This window comes from Dermacentor silvarum, chromosome 2 (assembly GCF_013339745.2).
Source record: "Dermacentor silvarum isolate Dsil-2018 chromosome 2, BIME_Dsil_1.4, whole genome shotgun sequence".
In the NCBI taxonomy this organism is placed as follows: Eukaryota; Metazoa; Arthropoda; class Arachnida; order Ixodida; family Ixodidae; genus Dermacentor; species Dermacentor silvarum.
This window is the reverse complement of record NC_051155.1, coordinates 98,570,815-98,577,597: the sequence shown is the minus strand read 5'-3', so window position 1 is coordinate 98,577,597 and position 6,783 is coordinate 98,570,815.

Sequence of the window (6,783 nt, the reverse complement as noted above, 5' to 3'; positions counted from 1 at the left end):
TGTCTGAACCTAGCTGACCTGAAAAAAAAAAAAAAAAAATGTGAAAGCACCAGTAGCGCACCCAGGATCTCTGCCAGGTGGGGGGTTGACAGTTTGCCGTAGTTTGCCAATACCATCTAAACAGCAGTAATTTCAGTTTCTTTAGGGGAGATTGTCAAAAAATGCGCTCTTTGCGCAAGTTTGCGAGTGTGCTGACGATTGCGCGTCTTAGGTACATCTTAGTTGTAGTACTTAAAGGCGCAAGGAAAGAAAATGGGGCTAAACAAACGAGGGGGTTAACTCAGCCTCAGGGGGGTGGGGGGGAATTAGAACCCCCTGAACCTCCTCCCCCCCCCCCCCCCCCCCCCCCCCCCCCCGTCGGTGCGCCACTGGGAAGCACGTTCAAGCAACTCACTTGCGTTTAACCTAGCTGATAACCCCGATGCGCCATGATCCGCATCGTTTTGATCGCGCGCCGCAATACGGCGGGGGCATCGCGTATGTCGTGCGTGGATCATACGGTTCAATGTGCACTACCTTGGCGGCGGTTCTGTCTTGGCCTGCTTGCCGCCTTTGGAGTCGGAAGCCCTTGAATCTTGCCTCGCCGCCCCGCTGACTTTTTTTTTTTTTTTTCAAAGGCATGTCCGCGCACTATATAGCCCACGGTGGTCCACCGTGGGCTACCGCCGTGCAGGTGCTATAGCCTACGAGCGAACGGAAAAAAACGTCAGTACTCCATCACGCCGTGTGTAGCCAGCGTCCGCCAAGACAGCGCCTCCTCTACTCTGCTCCCTAGTAAAGGAGGCGTTGGCCAAGAACAACGTCGGGACATGTCGAGGCTACGTCGTAGTATGGTCCCTAGAATATATTCAAGGGACCATAGTCGTAGCCCAGAGGACGAATGCGAGCGATATATATATATATATATATATATATATATATATATATATATATATATATATATATATATATATATATATATATATATATATATTAAAAAGCCTTGTTGCGTAAGTGCCTCAAGTTAAGAGTAAAACCTGCAATCAGCGACCTTCAGTACAGAGTGAAAGTGAGTCAAGGAAACAAAAGCATGCTTACGGGCTTTTGCTGGCGCTTGAATCCGTGCGCGGAGGCGCGAGACTAAATACAGACCGCAACATCGCCCAAGGTTAGCGGTATAGAAAACATCATGCTGGCAACTATGGGCTGCTCACCAAAATTAGCTCTTTCATGTACCCAGAATGAAGGCCGAAATTCCCTAGTCAAGTCGACCAGTTCAACAGGCGAAGTAAAACTCGCTGTGCATATTTTTTCGCTGCTGCCCATATGATTAATGATGGACCCGCCTATGTATATTGTTCTGTTTATAATAGTTTCTGTGTTTGTTTTAGCCAGGATTGCGTTATCTCGCGAGCGCTCACATGAATTCACGGGGAGATTGTTAAGACTGTCAACAAATAACTTAATCTTCGGCGATGCCTTATGTCATGTCTTATGTAGCATGTGCGATCATTTGGATGAATCGTCTTGGTGGCGACCCTTTTTGTGTATGTAAGTGATCGATTGTGCGTGATAAGGAATCGGTTAGTCGCATTAACCTGTGTGTGTTTATTTGACCAGAAATTTAGTTCGCTCCGCGGTAAAGCTTCAGGCTCTTTCTGTGTTCTCAAATTGCGCAATCTGTTCACATCTGTGCACCCACTAACCTCATGATTCCAAAAAGTCACGTTAGAAACATGATCTTTCCGTTTTCTTGAGCCAGTAAGCTGTTGCCGGTTAGAGCTACGGGAAGTCCGCGTGGCAGGTCTTTGAAAAAGTAAGGCGATCGACTGTTGCAATGCACCTGTAGATCGTCAGCGCGTTTGTCAACGCAAGTTATAGGCTAACTTGTGAATCGATAAGTCGCGCAGTGTGTGCTGCTATGAGATGCAGAATATGCAAAGGCACAAACGGAACCGAGATCGAGTTTTCTCAGACGTGCAAAATTTTTATAATAATCGGTTCAGGTCAGCCTGCTAACTGGAACCATGCAGTGCTGGTGACATGCTGATTGCAAAATAAACTGCACCACCATAAGTTCAGCAACTGCCTTGCGGAATATATAGCATTACATTTGCTAAATGTGTTGAGCATCGACAAGATCGAGCGACCTACAGAACGCTGATTTGCGCACAGCAAGGTATGTCAAGGACGGGTGGGCTGGGCCAGGGAAGCTAAGAAACCGCCACAACAAACAGGTGGGAGGGCAGGTAGGTGAATGGCTTTGAAGTCCACGCAGAAACAAATATAGGAATGCTAGGCGCCGCCACGCCGTTCAAAAATCAGGTGAATGTTGAAGAGTGCGACAGTGACTAACGTAACAGAAAATAATTTTAAGAAGGGGGGGGGGGGGGGGGGGGGGCGCACAAAAGGCGTCAAGAACGAGTCGAGAGAGCGTCTCGTCACTGCCCGATCGCTCAACACCAGACGGCCGTGGCCAGTCGCCTAGCTGAGGCTCACCTATCCTGTCGTAACACGTGCTAACTTAGATTTCTCATAAATAAATGCAATATCGTTTCATTTCTCTTCAGAATAAGCTGCAAGTGTAAACCTTGCGCCTACGTTCATCTCCTGCGTGCACACGTTGAAATCTGGCGCACGCACGTACGAGGAGGGGGAGGCGATAAGAAGGCGAGCGCGGCACGCCGTCGCGTGACTTCACTAGGGACATCTCCGCCTCGCAAATCTAGGGAACCGCACAAGACGAGATCTGGCAACACTGGCGTGTTCTGGTGGGGATTTAGTCGCTCCCTGCGCGGAGCGGCGAAAGAAACACGTGTTGTCGCCCATGTAAACAAACCTACTTCACTAGATAAAGCACTAAATAATATTTGACGTCAAACAGACAGAATACTGAATAACTTTATTTGAGGTCAATTTTATTATGTTTCATGGATACAAGCACGTTACAAGTTTGTGAGGCGAAATATACGTTACTAATAACGCAGTTCACGAGAGACCATTAAGCCACAAGCAAGCTAATCCAATCCAGAATCGTTCCAAGTTGTTGGCGGGTGTGAGTTAACGTTGTTTATTGTGGCTAATTATTTTAACATATTTAAATGCGTAAAAGCATTTCTGTGCCTACCCACCGAGGCAACACGTCCGTCCCTCCCTCCATCCGTCCGGCAGTCACGTAAGACGACCGCTTTCGAGATAGGCAATTGACCTTCGTGCTGCCTCTCGCTTCAACGCGAACTAAGCGGCGTCCCCATCGCAGATCGCTTTTAAGATAGGGCCCGCGCGTCTCGCTTTAACGCGAACTAAGCAACGATAACACAGTGCACACGAAGCTATCAGCACTCGCTGCACTCTGTCCCCATTGCAGATCGCTTTCAAGATAGGGCCCGTGGAGCCGCCACCGTAGTAGGCTTCATCACGGTCGATAATGGTTCGACGCGGATGGATTAGGCGCTAAACAGCGATAACTGCTTATAATGATCGGTACGTCGTCAGCGCGCCTGGCGCCGCCACGTGCAGTAGATTGCTCGCGTCATCAATGCACGTTGTGCCGCTGTCCGCAGCAGTCCGTGTCGCCGCAAGCGCTGTCGTTTATGCTGGTCGGATCAAATTTTATCACGTTGATAATGGCACCGGGCTGCGTGGAGATGAGCAAGTGGCACAATTCTTAGACCCAGTTAGACAGTGCCAAGAGGAGTTGCTGCGTGAATTTTTTTTTTTTTTAATGTTTTTGTCAGTGGAAAATAGAGCGCGACACAGATCAAGTGTATTCGAAAGAAAAGAAAAAAAAAAAAAAGCTTCAGGACGGACTTCCTGAACGCCAAGTTAGAATTTCTGTTCTGGTGAATAGGCTTCAGTGCCTGTGCACACCAGCACTTGCCAAACAATGTCTAGATATGTAGAGGCGCTGGTAGAGGCTATGCAGAGTTGTGTCAACAGGGCCATTTGCGACTCAATGTAAATGCTCGCTACCTAGTGGCCGCGCCAAGGAACAGCTGATCGGGTTCAGGTATGGAGCAAAAGAGGGTGTCCTATCATGGCATGCGCTGAATGCTTCGTAGTTCTCAAATCGTCGTGTTGCCACCGCGCACAAGCCCGAAAATGAAAAAAAGACGGATGTATAAATACTTTTGTTGTGTTGTTGGCAGTGGCGCACCGACGGGGGGGGGGGGGGGGGGGTTGTAACCCCCCCCCCCCCTTGTTTAACCCCTTTTCTTTCCTTGCGCATTTGAGTACTGCAACTCAGATGTAAGACGCGCAATCGTTTGCACACTCGCAAAAAGCGCATTTTTTGACAATTTCCCGTGAAGATATTGAAATTGGTGCTTTTTAGATGGTATTGGCAAACTGTCAACCCCCCCCTGGCAGAGATCCTGGGTGCGCTACTGGTTGTTTGGTCGTCGCCACAGTTCATTCTAGAAAGAAATAGACACGTATAGGAGAGCTACTTGGATAAGAATCTCCTTCATTGGGAAAAGGTAACAGATACTATACCGGTTTGTTCAAAACACTGCACTTGGGACGACTTCTCTCTTCCCGGCAAGTAGACCGCTGCTTCCTTTTTGTTTATTTTAAATATCTTGCTGAAGTTCGAAATCACAGAGTGTAATTTGTTCAGGCAGGCGCTTTGATAAATTATAGTTATGTATGCTTAAGCTTCATTTCATTTTGTTCGTTTATAGTTTTCTGCCCCAGCATTAGTGTTACTAATGCTTTGAGCAGCAGGATTATTATCACTAATGCACTTTTGTTGCAGGCACGGTATCAGGAATGATAACTACCTCGAGAGGTCTGAAGTTGATCATGGCACATGTTATATGCCACGAGGTGACATATCGTTTTCATGGCATGCTTTAGTTTAGCGGTGCAAGCAAATTGTTTTCTCATTCAATGCAATGAATTGTCAGTTTATTTGCTCGCAAGAAATTTAGAAGCGACTGCAAACAGCGCTCGTTCCATATTTGGAGCATTCGACCTGCACACAGCGCCGCTAGTTTGCTTTCCAACAGTTTGCTTTCCACATGGCTAAATTCCATTACAACTGGTTCAATTCGTTTCTAAGTCATGCATTTACACTGATACAACTGACTTTTGTAAAAAGAAAGCCCTCACTAGATTTTGGAAACCTGTTGGAAGAAACTCAACTTGGTCCAATTAGTTGTTATTCACTTCTCATGTTTCACCACGTTTGAAAATTTCTACGAGCGGCAGGTGTCTGCTGTGTTCCCAAGCCCGGGCTCTACCTCGAACACTGCATACTGCGAGCACGGACAAGCGCCAGTCATCAGACGCAGACGACCTTATCACACGTATCAGCTTACTATAAAAAGAAGATCGATCTAGATAAGGTTATTGGCAGCAAGGATCCTTCCGGCTTCCGCAAAACGCCTCGATTCGACGCCACAAAAGAGAAACCTAAGCACAGCACCAAGCGAAAAAGCCGCTGTGAACCTGGATGATGTAGCTATCTTTGTTTATTTGGACAGTGTTGCCAGCACAAGTAACATATTCTGGAGTGGCCAATATCAACGAGCAGGATGGATTGCCAATCACAAGCATGCGTGTGTCTCCAGTTCAACGCAATTTTGGCAGGGAAGCCGGAACCTGCTTACAAGCGTCTGCGGACTCTTGACTCGCTTACGGCTGGTGAAGAGGGAGTAAAAATCTTAGAAGGGCTGACACTCTAGCCTACGTGGCGAATAAGGATTAGCACCTGCCCTGAATGTCTGCAGAAGGAGCCATCCCGGGCGTTAGGGGGTCGACATCCAGCGTGGAACCAGCAACGGCTTTGGCTGGGCACTTTCTCTTCTGTTGTCATCTCGTTCATTCTTCTTGTACCGCCATCGCTCCAGTGTGTCTTTCTGTGACCGGAAGCCCCAGTTAAGATTCTAGTATAAAGACAATTTGTGATTACTTATAGCAGCTTGTTGTCTTGTTTTAGTGTTGTTTCCAGTTCTTCCAGCAGGTTACACAAGAAAGGTATCGCAGACCTTGACAGTTATCCTTGATGCTCTCTACCACATTTTATTTTGTTGGTGTTTCCCGCTTTATATCTTTCACAGTGTAAGCCCAGGTTATCTTCTGCATAATTAAATTCAATTTGATTATTCTCAACAATTGATTCATTCTATTGATGCTCAAGTAATGTTTGAAGGTGGAAACAGCAACTAAAGAAGAGACAGCAAACAATAAGTTGCATTCATTATCACAGCCCACCAGATTTTCAGCAAGTATCATGTGAATATGGGCATCAGAAGCTGAAGGGGTGATGGAAGTCGCAAACGAAGATGTCTGCCTTTATAAATTCACCAATCTATAAGGTGACTACAACTGTTTTTAACCAGCGAGCTCCGTCGCAATGGAATTGGAAACGAGTTTGTTGCCATGTGGATTTAAACAGCATGAAGACTGACCAAAGACTTCCAAAACACCAACTGTATGTGCCCTACAGCGGCACATTCTGCTCTACAGTGCCAGCGGACTGGCATGTGAAGGCTGCTCGCTAATGGTCTTCTGAGGGCATATCAGGTAGTGCTATCTACTGATGAACTCCAGCAGGTTTCCACCTGCCGATAGGCTAGGGGCAGCATTTAACTACCAAGCTACTATGTGCACTTGCTGCAAGTCAGTATGGATGACAACAGAAAGGGCCATTGAAGGCTGTGAGAGGTGGGCGACTTTCCTGTGTTATTCCCAGAGACCAAGGTTAAAGTTTTGTTTGGTTTTATTATTGTGCCACAACGTAGGGCATCTGAGATGTGCCACAGTTGTTTCAGGAGGTGGTGCGTGAACTAGAGGTGCAGC